The sequence below is a fragment of the Dermacentor variabilis genome, unplaced genomic scaffold (genome assembly GCF_050947875.1).
Source record: "Dermacentor variabilis isolate Ectoservices unplaced genomic scaffold, ASM5094787v1 scaffold_24, whole genome shotgun sequence".
NCBI classification, from domain to species: Eukaryota; Metazoa; Arthropoda; class Arachnida; order Ixodida; family Ixodidae; genus Dermacentor; species Dermacentor variabilis.
The window spans coordinates 842,790-862,118 of NW_027460412.1; the positions used below are offsets into that span (position 1 = coordinate 842,790).

Consider the following 19,329-nt stretch of genomic DNA (forward strand, 5'->3'; position numbering starts at 1 on the left):
CGTGTTCTGTCCACCTCAACGCCAGCAGAAATTCCGGCCATGATGCCTTAAACCACTTCAGCACGTCTCACAGAACCGTTTACTACGTAGAAGACGCACGTCAAGTTAAACAGACCGCACGACCGCGAAAACAAACGCCAGAAACTGCCGCCAAGCGTATACCTGCCATGCAAAAGACCGCTTTCACCCAAGCCAGTATGGCGCTGCTCATAGGCGGCGCCACTGCATTCGCAATATGGCGGCGCCTACGAAAAAACGGTCTATACCTGGGCTAAAGTAGGCAACGCGCTCCAACCGCCATTATGGCTTTTGACGAGTTTTGACCGGGCTTGGCCGGGCTTGGCTATTGAATTGGCTGCAAGGAGCCGCACGCCAGTTCGAGAGGCCGCCACTAGGTGGCCATTTGTGAAAAATGCTCTGACTATAATCACTGTGATTACGGTCACCGCATGGTTTGTTGGGCGGGTCGACTCATGGAGGAAGGAAACTCAGGAGAGGCCCTGGCGTCACTCTTCGGGAAGCTATAGCTAGAGAGAAGCCGGAAGTTGGCGTTGCTCTGTCTATCGGGCCATCTCTCCTCTCTTGTTTACATTTCTCGCGAAACCACGCAGCGCTAGCAGCGCTGCGCGCAACCGGGCTGCTCGGACGCGTGCGCTCCGCATGATTACGTTAGCATGATTACGCCAAAGAGGGCAAAATTTCCCGCGGATATTCATTCGTCCGTTGCCTTTGCCTGGCGTGGTGACGACGAGGAGCACGAGCCGCATGATGCCGGGGAGTTGCCAAATCCTAACTTTGGAGAAGCCATCGCGGCTCTGGACCTCCTCCGCAGGTACGTCGCACCTCACAGCGACGCTGACAGCAATGCGGCCTTCCAGGCTATTGAGAAACGTGTGGTGATTTCTAGCGAGCGAAAGAAACGGCAAGCCACCATTCTAGACTCTTTTTAAGTCCTAAGTGCACTCTGTGGAAATAAATTGTCTATAGTTGAAGCTGCACTTTTTTCATTCATTTTCGGAGCTTTCCTCAGTGTTGTGTTTTCCCGGCTGTTACGTTTTTTTTCCTCGGTCTATGAAAGGGGTTCTACTGTAGTTAGGATTAAATCAAGCACGTTTGCGGTATTGATTGATGATCTGGTAGGCTGAGTTGCAAGTTGCGAAAATGAAAACAGGGAACACAGTTCACAGAAATCTTTAGTCTGAACAGAAAAGGCTTAATGGTGGGTGGATGCGTAATCCATATTAAATTTGGAAAATTAAAATCGCTGAGTAGGAATAACGGTGTTGTGGGAAAACGCGAAAAAATTAGACTAATAGCATCATGTAACTTTTCAGTGAAAGTGGCAGATGACGAGGGTGAGCGGTAGCAAACGCCAAGGATTATCTTTGTGTGACTGAGAATTAGGCAAGCCCACGTGGTTTCAAGTTCAGTGTTAATATCTATATGAAATGATGGAATATCTTTAGAAATTACAAGAAGGACGCCTCCTCCTCAAAGTGCAGATCGGTTACAGCGGTACATAGCGAAATTGCCGGTGCCACAGAAAGTATTATAATCGCGCACATGTGCAGGAAGCCGAGTTTCTGTCAAGGCAATAATTTTTGCATCGCATGTGTCGTTGCTGAAGATAAAGAATGAAATTTATTCACAAGACTACTGATATTTGTAAAAAGAATAAGCAAGTAAGGTAAAGCTGTTTGTGATGTTAGCCACTACCCCTTACGCTTCCCAATTGTAATGCACGTAGTGGGACTGAATGATTCTGTAATGTGCCATATGCATTCTGCGCTCTTTCATGGACGCTATCAGTGTATGCGCCATAAATATAGCATTTATTGTTCAGAAACAATTTATTATAGCAGAGTTTAAAGTTCGGAGAACCGTGTTGACTAGTACCGAATTCGACTAACTTTTTGCAAGCAACACGGATGGGAACCGAGAAGTCTTAGCTAATTGTAAGGTTATTTCGTTTGAATTGATAGCGCAGCACAAACGCTTTCTCCCGGGTTTTCGAATGTGAAAACTTGGCAGCTATGGGGCAACACTTGTTAGGATCGAAAGGGCCGAGGCGATGTGCGCGATCGAGTGCGTCATCTGGAATTGCATTGCAGAATGATTTAATCGTTGATATTAACTTTGTCTCGGTTTCTTGCCATGATTCTTTGGTGTCAGGGATACCGCGAAATATTAGGTTATCACAGCGCCACCTGTCTTCAAAGTCAACAAGGCGTAAGTCAAGCGCTTCCAAACGACCGGTCATACTGTCTACCTTGACGTGTATGTCTGAGATTCTTTGGTTATGTGGTCGACGTTTTTACATTTTTCTTCAAGTAAATCTAAGTGATTTTGGAGACCAGTAATTTTTGTTTCAATGTTTCTCTGGTCATTCTTTCTTGACTTTACGTCAGCAGCTAATTCGGATTGTGTTTTGGAACTTTGAAGCGATCGAGCATGAAGATCCTTAAGCAGTTTGAATAAAACGTTCATTTGTTCTGAAGGATCAGAAGGAAGCGATTCAATATCAAGCAGAGATTCGGAACATGTGTTAGGTCCAGGGTTAGTCTTGACATCCCGTGAACGTAATAGCAGTAGGATGACAGAAAAACAGTCGTACACTGTGTTGTCAAGTAACAGCTGTGGACACGGGAACAGTACCAGGTAGTGATTATCAGATTTTTTAGCATGAAGAGAAGCAATTATATGCACCTGCATAGCGAAAACAAGACAATCAGCAGTGGTGCTGCAAGCACTGTTTCCGTGTCCACTGAAGTGTAGGTCGATGGGTCGGCAGCTTAAATCAGCCTCTCCTGGTGATGCCTATGTCGATGTGGCTGGAAGACCGAAGGAAACGTCGAGCGAAAAGGCCGGTATCGCGGCTGGCGTATCGCTGAGATAGGCTTCGGTCATGCTTGAGGCTTTCACAAGTGAGTGGAACGGTGCAAGTTCACAAGATAAGCAGGACGACCATTCGAAGATGATAAAAAGCAAGACCTGCATAGTGAAAAACAAGATGACTAAAAGTGTTGCTGCAAGCACTCTTCTCGTGTCCACTGAAGTGTAGGTTGATAGGTCGGCTATACTCTTTATTAGAGTTAGAGTATAGCATCCACAGACTACTTTTGCGCATACATTCTGTACTTGCTCATGTCAGTGCAAGTTCTCATCAAAAACGACCGCTAAGTTTTTGTAGCGACCGCATCCTCGTCGCTACAGTGGCGATGAGGATGGACATCGCCCATGCAGTGAAAGTCGACGCTGAACCGGAACCCACGCAGAACCGAGAAACCAAGGTCATCATGGCTCACCAACTTCCCGACTTCGAAGAAGGCAAAGATAAGTGGAAGCCGTACCTTATTAAAGTAGAAGCATACTTCGAAGCGAATGCGATTGAAGACTCGACTAAGAAAAGAGCATTGCTTGTTGCTGCGTTAAATACGCATACGATCCAAGTGCTGGCAGGGAAGGTGGCTCCACGCAAGCCAAATGCATTGACGTATGAAGAAGTCGTCGAAGTTTTGAGTGAGCACTACAGTCCCAAAAGACACGAAATCACCGAAAGCTACAAGTTCTTCAGTCGTTGTCAAGCGGAGGGCGAGCCTGTTAATGAATTCCTGGTAGACATTCGCCGAATAGCTGACAATTGCAATTTTGGCAGTGCTTTGGATCGCATGCTTCGAGATCGCATTGTTTGTGGAATACGGTCAGGTGCCCTGCAGAAGCAGCTACTGGCACAGCGAGAATTAACGCTACAAGACGCTGAAGCGATGGCCCTTGCAGCTGAGGCTGCGGATAGTGATGTAAAAGAGATGATCGGACCGGCAACGACACCCGTGTTAAAATTACAGGCGTATCGGAAAGAAACTCTAGTGGATGAGAGGAGGGCTGCCACACGTCAAGAATGCGCAAGGTGCGGTAGTACAAAACATAATGACGCGTATTGCTCCTGGTGCATACTGTAGCCGGTAGCGGTAGGCCCCCAGGTGGAGTGCCCAACGTTGTATCCGTGCGGCGGCCATTGTGGGCGTCTGCTTGTCCGATTTCAGCAGGCCCAACAATGGCTGGTGGTCAGTCACTAAGGTAAATTCCCGACCGCGCACGATCGTTTCTGACAACGGGACCCCATTTGCCAGTCAAGACTTCGCGTTGTTCGTGGCAAACAACAACATTGTGCACCTTCGATGCGCTCCATACCATCCCCAGTCTAATGGTGCGGCGGAAAGGGCAGTGCGAACGATAAAAGATGGTCTTCGAAAAATGACGAAAGGAAAACTGGAAGAGAACCTAGTACGGTTGCTATTTAACTACCGGAGGACTCCGCGAAAATCGGGTAAATCCCCAGCAGAGCTCCTTTTGGGCTATCAAATACGCTCACGCTTGGACACATGCTTTCCTCCAGCACTTGCAGGGCCAAAAGAGGACCAAGATGACTGGCTGCCGCTACCTGCAAGTGAAGTGTATACCCGCAATTACGGTGTGGGGAGCAAGTGGACGCCCGGTCATGTGAAGGCGACGTCGGGAGCGAGAATGGTGACCGTGGAAACATCAGACGGAGTCATCCAGCGGCACGTGGACCAGGTCCGCCCTCGACAGGAAGTACCAGGCGTCAAACCGACAGTAACTACAACCACCACACATCGCAGTGAGCCGGACCAAGCAACACAACTACAGCATCCAGAAACGGTGAATCCGGATGAAGGCATAACCGCTCGGCGCATTCCAAATGGCACCCGTTCTCCAGACTTTGCGGCACCAGATATTCCAGTGGCCCCGTTGCATACAGGTGTCGCCCAACAAACTCTGAGACGCTCACCGAGAGAACGCAAGCCAGTGCAACGCTTTCATTTCTGAGGAGGAAGGAATGTTGCAACTTAACGCATTTTCGAAGTGCGCGCACCTTTTATCGCCTCATCTGGCGATCCTTCGGGTTCGGACTATCTCTACTAACACGTGCTCCTTTCTATCTTCCTGCCACTCGGCTACTTTTAAATACGCTCTACACCTTTGAATAAACGTTCATTTTGTTCTACTGACTACGCTGAGGCTTCACTGGTCTGGCGTTATTGCGAGCACGCCATGGCTATGCTACAGTTTTGAAAGAAGGGACTTGTTGAATAAGAATATTGTTTAATGATAGGTTAAGAATTGCAGTATCAATATGTTTCCTGCGAGAGTGAAACACAGCATATTTTGTTTTTGCACAGTTGACAATCAAGTGATTCTTAGCGAACCATACCAAAATGTATGACAAATCGCTCATCACGTCGTTCTGGAGAGCTGGAAGGAAGTGCCCTGTAAAAATCAAAGCTGTGTCGTCTGCGTACATCAATACCTTTGACCTCTGCAGGGCTTGTGGGACATCATTTACATAAAAGGAGAACAAAATAGGGCCTAAGACTGATCCCTGTGGTACCCTGCAGTTAATATTGCTGTGCGAACGATGAATTATTGGGGTCAATGACAACCTTTTCTTACGCACCGATAGATAACTAGAAAAGAAATCAGGTGAGTTATCTGTGATTCCATATCCATGCATTTTTTCTAGTAAAAGGAAAGGACTAACTGCATCAAATGCCTTCTTAACGTCTAAAAATACTACTATTACTATGTTTTCATGCAGTGTGGAATTAATATATTGTGAAAGCATCAAAATAGCAGTAGAAGTGGACCTGTTAGCAACAAAACCATGCTACTGGGGACATAGAATGTTACGATTACGCAGGAAGTGCTTTAATTGTGACTTAATTTTTCAAATGTGATGTTGATACAACTCAGGACAGATATCGGTCTGTAGCTGTCAGGAGGTTCCCGTCACCAGATTTGTATACAGGCATTACTTTAGCGGACTTAAGTATGTTAGGATAAGTCTTAGAAGAAAATTGCTAACAGCGAAGAATCATTTTAATGAAGAACACGTCACCGAACAGCAAGAAGCTGGGTAGCTAACGTCGAAGTAGCTAGGCCTAGCGTTGCTGCAGGGGTGGCTACAGCTGCCAGCGGATCTGCGTGCGAGGGCGCCTGTTCGAGGCGGCGAGATAATAAAAATGGCGTCAGTGACTTCGATGGTGCCGTTTCAGATCTGCGGTCATGGCAAAAATCAGGAAAATCGTATGGCAACAGGTTTTTGAGTTCAAAATTTCAGACGTTCTTGTACATTGATTGATTGATTGAAGCGTTTGATTCTGTCGAAACCTCAGCAGCCATAGAGGCATTACGGAATCAGGGTGTAGACGAGCCCTATGTAAAAATACTGAAAGATATCTATAGCGGCTCCACAGCCACCGTAGTCCTCCATAAAGCAAGCAACAAAATCCCAATAAAGAAAGGCGTCAGGCAGGGAGATACGATATCTCCAATGCTATTCACAGTGTGTTTACAGGAGGTATTCAGAGACCTGGATCGGGAAGAATTGGGGATAAAAGTTAATGGAGAATACCTTAGTAACTTGCGATTCGCTGATATTGCCTTGCTTAGTAACTCAGGGGACCAATTGCAATGCATGCTCACTGACCTGGAGAGGCAAAGCAGAAGAGTGGGTCTAAAAATTAATCTGCAGAAAACTAAAGTAATGCTTAACAGTCTCGGAAGAGAACAGCAATTTACAATAGGCAGCGAGGCACTGGAAGTCGTAAGGGAATACATCTACTTAGGGCAGGTAGTAACGGCAGATCCGGATCATGAGACGGAAATAATCAGGAGAATAAGAATGGGCTGGGGTGCGTTTGGCAGGCATTCTCAGATTATGAACAGTAGGTTGCCATTATCCCTCAAGAGAAAAGTGTATAACAGCTGTGTCTTACCAGTTCTCACCTACGGGGCAGAAACCTGGAGGCTTACGAAAAGGTTCTACTCAAATTGAGGACGACGCAATGAGCTATGGAAAGAAGAATGATAGGTGTGACGTTAAGGGATAAGAAAAGAGCAGATTGGGTGAGGGAACAAACGAGAGTTAATGACATCTTAGTCGAAATCAAGAAAAAGAAATGGGCATGGGTAGGACATGTAATGAGGAGGGAAGATAACCGATGGTCATTAAGGGTTACGGACTGGATCCCAAGGGAAGGGAAGCATAGCAGGGGGCGGCAGAAAGTTAGGTGGGCGGAGGAGATTAAGAAGTTTGCAGGCACTACATGGCCACAATTAGTACACGACCGGGGTTGTTGGAGAATTATGGGAGAGGCCTTTGCCCTGCAGTGGGCGTAACCAGGTTGATGATGATGATGTCATTGAATCTATGGCGGTGCTGCGAAGGCGTCCGATTTATTTGGCATGTGCCAAAAATCGGGCGTCCGAAAAATAGGTTGTTGACTGTATCAGAAAGTAAACAAACTTTTGACCGTGAGTTTGTCAATGCTTCAAAAAGAACGAATATTACAGCTACTCTAGAAGCGAATATCGAATAGCATAATTTTCAAAACTGGTATTTGAAAATCCGAATATTCGCACACTGCTAAAAAGCATGTTTTCCACAGAAATACTTCCTCAGATCGAAAACTATGAGAGTCTGTTTTTGAAAGTTAATTGTTGGGGAGATGTAGTTGCGGTATGCGCAGTTTATAGGCCACTGTCATCCCCTCCCGAGTTTTTGTCCTCACTGCGGGACGACATGACTGTGCTGAAACACCGGGAAATGATCATGGCGGGCGATTTCAACGTAGCCGCAGTTAATTGGCTGCACAAGCTCGAGATGCACCTGGCCGATAGCCCTCTTCTTGACACAATGTTTGCATGTGACATAGAGCAAGTTGTGTTTGAAAACGCACGTGGCACTGCCAATACTGGTTCAATTTTGGATCTTCTATTTCTTAGCAAAAACATGACAGAGCTCGAAAATCGAGTGGAGGAGGGCATATCTGACCACAAGCTTGTGCTGGTCAGTTAGGCTTGATAGTTGTGAAAGGAAGCACGTTAAGCCCTGCAAAACTGTTAAACACTTTATTAATGCCAATGATCAATGTATTCTTGATGAACTTTGGAAGCTGGTCGACAGCTTACCAAAAACTGATAATACTTCACTTTGGCATTCGTTTTGACCTGCGTTAACTACTGTATTGATGCCTTCGTACCGACTAAACATATTAAACCACAACAAAAAAATCCATGGATTGACAGTAAATTTATACATATAAAATGCAGGTTAAAGCACGGCAATAAGCACCAGAACAAAACCGCTGAAGTTATTCGCCATCTGCGAGTCCAGCTTTCAGACGCATTGTCTTCTGCCCGACAAAAATATTTTTCTAATACTTTGCCGAATTACATAAAAACCAGTCCCGATAAATTTTGGCTATATCTTGGCAGTGAAAACACACATTTGCAAGAAATAAGGCAATGCAACATTAGGATCACCGATTCTCAGGAAATATCTAACATAATGAATGACCATTTCTATTCTGTGTTCACTCGCGCTGATAAGAGTCATGGAGGCTTCGTCTTCTCCGTGCCAAGTGTCAGACTTCATATCTTTTGAAGGTGTGTTTTCGTTATTGCTTAATGTTAAAGAAGAATATTCTGGGGGCCAGATGGCATACCAAATTTGCTTCGCCGTTACGTCGAGCCTGTTGTACACATCTTAACAGCCATCTTTTCTTTATCTATGAGCACAGCAATTTTACCTGATGACTGGCGTGTGGTTCATGTCATTGCAGTCCACAAGAAGAGTGATCGCCTAAGCATTGAAAACTGTCTTCCCATTTCGTTGACATCTACATGCTGTAAAACACTAGAACACATCATCGCTCATTACATAACTAATTTTCTTGAAAGTAACAACTAGCTCTCTCTATTTCTGCATGGCTTTCAAAAGAAACTGTCGACATATACACAACTTTTAACAACTGATCACGAAATCGCTCTAACGCTTGATTATTCAGGACAAGTTGATCTTATCTTTCCTGACTTCAGTAAAGCATTTGATTGCGTCCCTCATGGTAAACTTCTTGAAAAACTTACTAAGCTTCCTACATTTATCATATCTTGGATAAGAACCTACCTTTCAAACAGTAGTCAGTTCGTAGATGTTAAGGGTCATGCTTCTACTGCATTACTGTTATGGACTGGATTCCAAGGGAAGGGAAGCGTAGCAGGGGGCGGCAGAAAGTTAGGTGGGCGGATGAGATTAAGAAGTTTGCAGGGACAACATGGCCACAATTAGTACATGAACGGGGTAGTTGAAGAAGTATGGGAGAGGCCTTTGCCTTGCAGTGGGCGTAACCAGGCTGATGATGATGATCCCAGTGCATTTATCTGATAGTGTGAATATTGTCCTTTACAGTACAAAAAGGTCAACTTGTATTTTTTTCTCTTTTTTTCTCTCTTCCTTTTTCTGTTCCATATGTCTAGCACAGGAGCACATATTATTCTTGTCTTAAATGAGTGTTTGCAGAAATACACCTACCTGCTTGGTCTTTATAGACTGTAGTATGTACAAATAAATAAAGATTAATTAACTAACTTATGAAGCAACATAGCTAGGAAAAATATTCTGATCAGGAAGTTGCAGAGTGGTTTACAAAACGTGTGAATAAGCAGTTTCTGTCTTTCTATCGAGCTTCTGCAGCTTACTGCGGCACCCGCAAAATACAAAAGAACCACCACGTGACATGCCCGCGTGTGATTGCACTCCCCAAGCGTTCCACGCACAAATAAACATAGTAGTTAGCAGGGTGTGCTGCTGCTGCGTGTGCTAATCGTTATCATGAACCACTGCAAGGGAAGCACATTGCTGACATAGATTGCACAGCAATCACCTTCGTCACTACCCTGTCGCCTTTTAAGTAGCAGCACCCCCTGCTAGATGCTATGTTCAGTTCAGTTCAGTTTATTACCTTAAAAGTCCCCCGTAGGGGCATTACATAAGGTGTGGGTTTTTGTAAGATAGCAAAACATCGTCAGAAATAATTATTTAACAAAATAGTCGGTTACAAGTTCTGTGAATGAAGATGGACAAGTCGTATTAGCGATGTTGGCGGGAAGGCCGTTCCAGTCTGTGGCGGTACGGAAGAGAAAGGAGGCTGCGAAGGTGGTTGTGCATGCACGTAGGCGTGCCACTTGAAGTGGATGGCTGGTGCGATGAGATATGCGATCTGCTGCTGTGATGTAAGGCTCTTGATTAAAGGAAGAAAAGAAGAAATGTGGTACAGGGAAAGACTGGAAATGCGACGTCGACATGAAAGTATTGACAAGCCGGATTCTGATTTCAGTGATGAAACGCTGACGTCGTATGAATATGAGGTATGAATGAATCTAACAGCACGATTTTGAACTGATTCTAATGCGTCGGTGAGATATGCTTGATGCGGGTTCCAGATGGCTGACACGTATTCCAGTTTCGGCCTGACAAGTGACTTATATGCTAGTAATTTTAAATCTGATGGGACCTGCCGTAGATTTCGTTTGAGAAAACCTAAGGTTTTGTTAGCTGCAGAGATAATGCTAGTGACATGTGCGCGCCAAGACAAATCGTGAGACAGGATTACACCTAGATATTTATAAGATTGTACTGATTCTAATGGTGTGGTATTAATTGGATATGGGAAGATGGAAGGGTTGCGACGGCGGTAGAAAGACACGAATTTACATTTCTTGGCATTAAGGGTCATCAGCGAATTGCTGCACCATTCTAAAACACTGTTAAGATCATTTTGGAGTGCAGTATGGTCAGATGAGTTATTGATAGAGCGGTAGATGACGCAGTCGTCTGCAAACATGCGTATATTACAGGAGACACACTGGAGGTAAATCATTAATATATATTAAAAATAACAGGGGACCAAGAACATCCTTGGGGCACGCCAGAGGTTACTGGGAGGGGACTTGATAGATTACCGTTGATTAAAACCATTTGTGTGCGATTAGACAAAAATTCATTTATCTAGATTAGAACGTTAGGGTCCAAGTTCAACAGTTGAAGTTTTAGTAGCAAACGTTGGTGGGATACTTTATCAAATGCCTTTGCAAAATCTAGGAAGATTGCGTCAGTTTGTACATTGATGTCAAGGTTAGTATGCAAGTCATGAACGAAAATAGCTAATTGAGTTTCGCAAGAGAAACCTTTGCGAAAACCATGTTGTAAAGGGTGAAACAAGTTATTACTGTCCAAGAAGGCAATGATTTGAGAGTAGATGACATGTTCCATGATTTTGCATGGCACGCTTATTAGTGAGATGGGTCGATAATTTAATGGAGAATTCCTGTTACCTGTTTTGTAGACTGGAATGACCCTTCCTACTTTCTAATCACCCGGCGTGTTTCCTGAAGAGAGTGACTGTGAGAACAGTAAGGACAAGTACGATGCAGCCATGCGTCTTGTGTTTCTTAGAAGTTTAGAGTTAATTTCATCAATGCCAAATGAAGATGATAGCTTAGTCTTCTGGATTATGGATGAAATTCCGTCAGCACAAAATGTGATGAATGGCATGTGTCCTTCAATGTTGTACAAAGGTAAAGAAATGTTTGTTTCGATTTCTTTCGTAATTACTGTTGTAAATGCGGAATTAAAAGTGTCAGCACATTCAGTATCGGTAATTGTCTCGTGTGAGTCATTGGTGAGCGTAATAGTGTGAACAGGATGAGGATTTATTACTTGCCAAAATTGTCTTGGGTTAGTGCGCAGAAAATTTGGGAGTGTAGTGTCATAAAAGAAACGCTTTGCGCTGCGGTTTGAAATCAGATATTCGTTTTCAGCTTTGTAGTAGATTTCCCATCGATGCGAGTTCCCGTTATTTCTAGCCACTCGGTAAAGACGTTTCTTTTGATTTTCTAGTTTTTTTAAGGCGTTAGTAAACCAAGGTTTTTGATTATGGGGGCGAATGTGAACTTTAGGAATATATTTGTTAGCCAAATCTGTTAACTTATCCTTAAACATCGACCAGTTATGGAATATTGACTGATTGCGATACGCGGCTTCAAACGTGGGGAAGAAGGTCTCAAGTTCGCTGTTAATTGCGTCATAGTCACCCTTTTCGTAAAGCCTTATAGTTTTCTTATGTGTCTTATTTGGTGTTACAGGAAAAGAGAAAGTAGCATGAATGAGATTATGGTCATTAATTCCTCGAAGGTGTGTAATTGATGAGAGGGTACTGGGATCATTAGTCAGGATGAGGTCCAGAATGGTTGCGGATTCTGGTGTGACACTCGTTGGCTCCGAGACTAATTGTGTCAGATTAAAGTTCAAACAAATGTCGATGAAATTCCTTGTCTCTGGGGGACCTACTATTGAAGAATATGGTAAGTTGCTCCAGTCTATGTTTGGGAAATTAAAGTCCCCGAAAAGTAGGATGGAGGCATTAGGGTAGGTGGTCGCTAGTTGTATTAAATTGTTATTGAGCTCCCCACAGAATTCAGGAGTGGCATGGGGAGGCCTGTAGCAAACCCCCAGCAGCGCTGTAAGTGGGGATGTGCGATATAGTAGCCATAGTATTTCCAGTTTTGATGCGATGTTAATAAATGAACACAAAAGTTGCCGATGAACTGCTACAAGAACGCCACCGCCCCTTGTGCCTACGCGGTCAGTTCGATAAATGTGGAAGTCGGGTAGCTCGGCCAAAACTTTGGTATCAGTGACGTCATTGTGTAGCCAGGTTTCTGTTAGAATGAGCAAGTTGCTGCCTGTTGATGATATGATGTTAGGTATAAGCTCGCGCTTCGGAAGATAACTACGTGCGTTAGTAAAGACTGCGGAAAACGAAAGATCTTTTCTAGGTGCAAGTTCTAGTTGGTTCTTTTTTTTGTAGAGGACGGGATGATTGCTACACAATTTCTTTTACAGAGTTAGATGATTCATCAAAACATATCGTTTAGGACCAATGTACGAGGTTTTATAGCGTAGAGAGTATGCAAGTGATTTAGATTTGGCGAATTGCAAAAGGGCCTTCCGTGCTTTCTGAGTCAGGCGAGAGAAATCTTCACGTACACTATAATTAGTTCCTTTCAGCATTCGGCCTTTTGACAAAAGGGTGTCTTTCGTTTTCCAATGTGCGAATTTTACTATTATTGGACGATTTCGATCTTTGGCATGTTTTCCTAAGCGATGTGCCCGTTCTATATCTGTGGGGTTGATGTCGGTTTGTAAATGATTACGGCAGATCTGAATTATTATTTCTTCAGACTTAGTAAATGTTTCATTTGTAGTGGGGTCAGTAATTCCGTGGAAGATCAGGTTATTGCGGCGAGATCGGTTTTCGGTGTCGTCAAAACGGGCCTCTAACGCTGTGACTAGGCGAGTTGTTTCAGTTGATGTTGTCTGCAGTATTTTTATGTCTTGGTGTAGAGGCATGAGAGCCTGATAATGGGCCTCTAAGTCAGTCATGCGCTTATTCAGGTCACTGATTGATTTGTCTGTGGTGGTCAGCTGCAGTTTCAGGCCCTTTAGCTCCTGCACAAGTGTTGTTTGGCCTGCAGTTAGTTTCTGCAATTCGGCCAGTACAGTGTCAAGGCTGGCAGGACCAGGGTTAGTCTCGACGTCACCGGATATGATTAGTAGCAGACGGATGACATAAATGCACTCAATGGTAATCACGACGCAGCACCGTGGGCTCGGAAGCTGTACCAGAAGATAATTGCTTGATTTTTTAGCAAAAAGTGCATATGTTTGACTAACCTGCATGGAAAAAGCAAAGCGGTTAGCGAACTGCACAAAGGTACAGTCACCGGGCCCACAGAGCTGCGTCGACGGTGGTTGTTGCTTTATAGGTGGTAGGGCTGATGGCGATGAATCTTTCCAAGTTGGCTCCAGGACCGGTAGGTGGCATTCAAACGGTGAGGCAGATGGAAATGGCGATATGAGGAAACCAGGCAAAGGATTGCACGTGGCTGCTCCGTCTTCGTGACAAGGGGAAGCCTGCACTGACGACGCACTCGAGGATGCGCATGCCAGAACAGGAAGCAGCAGGTTGGAGATGAGATAGATGACCATCTGCATGGCGAAAGCAAAGTGGTTAGCGAACTGCACCAAGGTACAGTCACCGGGCCCACAGAGCTGTGTCGACGGTGGTTGTTGCTTTATAGGTGGTAGGGCTGTCGATGGCGATGAATCTTTCCAAGTTGGCTCCAGGACCTGTAGGTGGCATTCAAACGGTGAGGCAGATGGAAATGGCGATATGTGGAAACCAGGCAAAGGATTGCACGTGGCTGCTCCGTCATCATGACAAGGGGAAGCCTGCACTGACGACGCACTCGAGGATGCGCATGCCAGAACAGGAAGCAGCACGTTGGAGATGAGATAGATGACCATCTGCATGGCGAAAGCAAAGTGGTTAGCGAACTGCACCAAGGTACAGTCACCGGGCCCACCTTCGTTTCTACTCAGACAGTTTGGGAGCGCTTCAATCATGGTGCGCAAGCGGGTATGTCACATATTTTTTCTTTCGTTTCGCGGGCGTTCGCACTAAACTGTAAAACACTGACACTTAAATAGATAGAAAGTTAGAAACTGTCTAACCGGGCATTTTGCCAAGCGTTCTACAGCTTCCTGATTAGAATTTCTTGCCTAACTGTTGCTTCAGAAGTTGGTTAATTATTCTTGACTAATTATCTAATTAAACAAGATACAAAAAGTACTGTGACACACCACATACAAATATAAGAGTCCTGTGCAAATAAAAACTTTCTACCCCGATATATATGAGAGCGATATGTGCAAGCTGTGCAAGTCTGTTAGAGCCACCCTTCAACACATGTTGTGGGGACGTGAAATCATCATCAGCCTGGTTATGCCCACTTCAGGGCAAAGGCCTCTCCCATACTTCTCCAACAACCCCGGTCATGTACTAATTGTGTCCATGTTGTCCCTGCAAACTTCTTAATATCATCCGCCCACCTAACTCTCACCCGCCCCCTGCTCCGCTTCCCTTCCCTTGGAATCCAGTCCGTAACCCTTAATGACCATCGGTTATCGTCCCTCCTGATTACATGTCCTGCCCATGCCCATTTCTTTTTCTTGATTTCAACTAAGATGTCATTAACTCGCGTTTGTTCCCTCACCCAATCTGCTCTTTTCTTATCCCTTCACGTTACACCCATCATTCTTCTTTCCATAGCTCGTTGAGTCGTCCTCAATTTAAGTAGAACCCTTTTCGTAAGCCTCCAGGTTTCTGCCCCGTAGGTGAGTACTGGTAAGACACAGCTATTATACACTTTTCTCTTGAGGGATAATGGCAACCTGCTGTTCATGATGTGAGAATGCCTGCCAAACGCACCCCAGCCCATTCTTATTCTTCTGGTTATCTCAGTCTGATGATCCGGATCCGCAGTCACTACCTGTCCTAAGTAGACGTATTTCCTTACCACTTCCAGTGCCTCGCTACCTATCGTAAACTGCTGTTCTCTTCAGAGACTGTTAAACATTACTTTAGTTTTCTGTTGCTTAATTTTCAGACCCACCCTTCTGCTTTGCCTCTCCAGGTCAGTGAGCATGCATTGCAGTTGGTCCCCTGAGTTACTAAGCAAAGCGATATCATCAGCGAATCGCAAGTTACTAAGGTATTCTCCATTAACGCTTATCCCCAATCCTTCCCAATCCAGGTCTCTGAATACTTCCTGTAAACACGCTGTGAATAGCATTGGAGAGATCGTATCTCCCTGCCCGACGCCTTTCTTTATTGGAATTTAGTTTATTTATTTATTTATTATTTATCAATACCTCAAGGGTCCAAAATAGGACATTACATGAGGGGTGGGCATGTAAAAGGCGGGATTGATGATGTGGAAATTAGAAAGATGAGTCGGAACACTCAATGGCAGATCTAAAGCGTGCTCTATCGTGGATGAGTGCAGTTTGTCTGGGAAGGCAATTCCAGTCTCAGGCAGTTCGGATGAAGAATGACTGCAGGAACGTAGTGGTGCGGGCTTGTGGTGGGATTGCCAAGTTCAAATGGCCTGTTTGACGAACACGATGAGCCAGCTGGACCAGCTGGCTGTCACGAGGTATGGAAAAAAAAAACCTGTGATAGAGGCATAGGTGAGAGATGCGACGACGAGAGACAAGAGGCGATAGGTCTAGTTTAGATCTTAGTGATGAAACGCTAGTGTCATATGAGTAAACTGAAAGAATAAATCTAGAACCACAGTTTTGAACTCTTTCAAGTGCTTTAGTGAGATTAGTTATGTAAGGGTCAAAGATAGCACATGCATATTCAAGTTTTGGTCGCACAAGCGTTTTATAGGCAACTTATTTCACGGGTGGATGTGCCATGAAGAGATTACGGCCAAGATAACCAAGAATTTTGTTAGCTGAATTAATTATGTGGCTTACATGATTTGTCCAAGACAAATCTTTGGATAGGTGAATTCCTAAGTACTTGAAGGAGTCGGTAGTAGATGTAGTGCTGTTGTTAATCTTGTAGGCAGGGGGGATGTAGTTAGGTTGACGATGGAATGAAATATGCACAGTATTACTAATGTTTAGGGACATGAGCAATGTAGCACACTTGTCTTGAATATGAAAGAGGTCCTGAAGAGTAGAGACAGCTGCGACGGTATTGATAGGGCGGTATAGGACACAATCATCAGTGAAAAGACATATTGCAGAGGTTACAGTAAATGGCAGGTCATTAATGTAGATTAAAAATAAGAGTGGCCCAAGAACAGTGCCCTGAGGTACACCAGATACAACGGAGGAAACGGAAGATGTAAGGTTGTTAGCAAATACAAACTGTTTTCGGTTAGTTAAGAAACACTCGCTCCAGTTAAGAACAAGTGGGTGGATGTTTAGGCATGATAATGTAGTAAAAAGCGAGAATGTGGAACCTTATCGAAAGCCTTTTCGAAATCTAAAAACAGGGCGTCAGTTGGAATGTTAGAGTCGAGATTTAAATGAATATCACGAATAAATAAAGCTAACTGCGTTTCGCATGAGTGATCTTTCATGAAGCCATGTTGATTAGGGTGAAAGAACTTCACTGAAGTTAGGAAGTTAGCAACATGAGAGTAAATGACATGTTCCACGATTTGGGAGCATACGCTGGTGAGTGAAAGGGGCGGTAGTTACCTGGGGAAGACCGATCACCTTTCTTGAAGACTGGAATGACCTTCCCTGTTTTCCAGTCTCTTGGAACAATGCCTGTGTCAAGTGATCACTGAAAGATGATATAGAGGATCGAACTACAGACATACTTTGTATTTTTTAACACTTTGGCATTAATACCGTCGGTCCCACAGGATGATGAGCACTTCAGGCCATCTATTACCTTAACGATGCCTTCCGGCCTAAAATAATACCTTCCATTGGTGTAAAATTGAAAAATGGTAAATCTGGTAGTTCATTGGCAGGTTATTTTGTAAACATTGAACAAAATCTAAGGTTCAAGGCATCAGGAACATTTGAGTCAGAAATGGGTGAGCCAGAATTATCACATAGAGAAATAGAGCTATTAGTTTCGGGTTTTATCGTTTTCCAAAAACGCCGAGTGTTAGAGTACAACATGTTTGGGACAGTAGTAAAAAAGAAATTATGTTTTGTGTGTGCTTTTAATGAGTTTCATTCTTTAGTAGCTTTGTTATATTTTTCCCAGGCAGAAGAAGAACCTGAGCATTTGGCTACACGAAATAATAGTTTTTGCTTATTGTTTAAGCGCTTTAAAGTAGTGTTGAACCAGGGAGAACGCGCTCTTTCATTTATCGTGATAGTTGGAATGTAAAGACCTATTAAAGGGACACTAAAGGTTACCAGAAACTCAAGTTAAAGTGGTAGAGCAATGTTCTAGAACGTCTAAGGCGTCAATATAATCGCGAACAGAGCTTTAGTAACCGAGAAATTGAGGTAAATGCATGACACGATTTGAGACCCCCCAGCGACATTCCGGTACTAGCCCGATGACGAAAGGTCTCCTCATAATTTGTGTTACTAATACTCAACTACTCGTATTAAAAATATCATTTCATTCGATTATAAGCCGGAAAAAATGCTACTTGTCTACGTCTATTCGATTCTAGGAAAAAATAACATTTTGACGTTACCCTTCAGTAATATGGGTGTTCGAAAGGTTTCGTTTTCGCTCGACTCTGCGCCGCGCACGCTTTGGAGTTTCAGTAGTTTCGTTATCGCGTCGTGCTGTGAGGGTTCTGCTCGCGAAACTTTCATTTGGAACAAGCAGCGAGAATGCCACGTCCATGTGATGTCGTGGGAAGCCCTCGTTGCTTTCCCGCTCCGGAGAGCCGGTGTCGAGGCCGCCGTCGTAGTACGCAACGACGCCGGCAGTGCGAGCCCTCAGAAGCAGGTCGCGCTCGTCGGTGCTCAAATCGCTGAAGTTGAGCCCACCATCGCGAGCCAATCTGTCGGTGTCAGGGTCCATTGCGACGAGCGTCGAAGTTAGCGTCATAGAATGAAGTACCAGCTTATGGGCGTCTTGCGCTGGAGTGTGAGGTATAGTAGCGGCGCCTGGTGGCGGTGCGGGAAACGACATCTGGGTCGTGCCAGCTTGGGTCGTATTGAGCCCTGGCTGTGGCGAAGCACGTTTCTAGGCCGAGTTTTGCGTCGATTCGCACATTTTTATGCCCTGTTGCGAGTGCGAAAAGGCTCGTCGCTTCTCATAGACCACGCCGACCACGCTGCGAGCTCGCTGCAGCCTATAGTTTAACGAAAACGGACTCTCCGTGTGCCGTGGGACGTAACGTGGGACGTAATTCGTTTCTCCTTCCGCTAGCCACCATACTCCCGCTTTCGCTCTGCTGTCGGCTCTGTCTTGGCTCTGTTTCTGGCCGCGCGTTCGCGTTTTGCGCAGAAAAGCCGTAGCGCCGTCTGCGGACGCCGTTCTACTCACCGATGGCGCAACGTCACTATGAGACCATGATGTCAGTTCTCCTCGATCGGAGGGCGGGCGATTTGAACTGCGCTAGAGGTACGCGGACGATTCAGAACGCATTTTCTCTTAAAATAAGTCTCTCCTTGGCACGAAACAAGCGTTTCGAGGTTTCTGGGATGGTATTTCAACAGTCCACGTTGACTTAATAGTAAACTTTAGTGTCCCTTTAAACGCAGCATTTCTGTTTTGAAAAGTGCCCAGTTACTCTCGGTCGACCGCTGCTGATACGTAAGGGCAAGTTGCGCATGAAAGATAGAAAGTTCATGATTAATGCTTGAATAATTGGCTTTATCATATAGTGTTAGTACTTTCTTTGATATTTTGCTTTTGAGTATATTGCAAGGAAACGTGGCATGGATGACGGTGTGATCGCTAAGACCGCTGACGTACGTAAGAGGAGGCATCTTATCGGGGTGTGACGCTAAGACGAAATCTAGGATATTTGATGAGTGTTGAGTTATTAGTGTAGGTGTAGTAACAAGCTGCAATAGACCGAACAGCAAGCAAATGTTTATAAATTTGCTAGCCATGT

General features: G+C 44.7%; 1 protein-coding gene and 1 long non-coding RNA gene across 8 annotated transcripts in view; both read left to right on the forward strand.

The window, feature by feature from the left end:
* The window catches only part of DCTN4-p62 (dynactin subunit 4), a 446,441-nt gene that overhangs the window by 129,108 nt on the left and 298,004 nt on the right, over positions 1-19,329 (forward strand). The gene's annotated exons all lie outside the window — the stretch shown is intronic.
* On the forward strand, positions 1,077-5,031 carry LOC142568625 (uncharacterized). The gene is made up of 2 exons (XR_012825484.1): positions 1,077-4,327; positions 4,397-5,031. It is a non-coding gene; the product is annotated as an uncharacterized LOC142568625 (long non-coding RNA).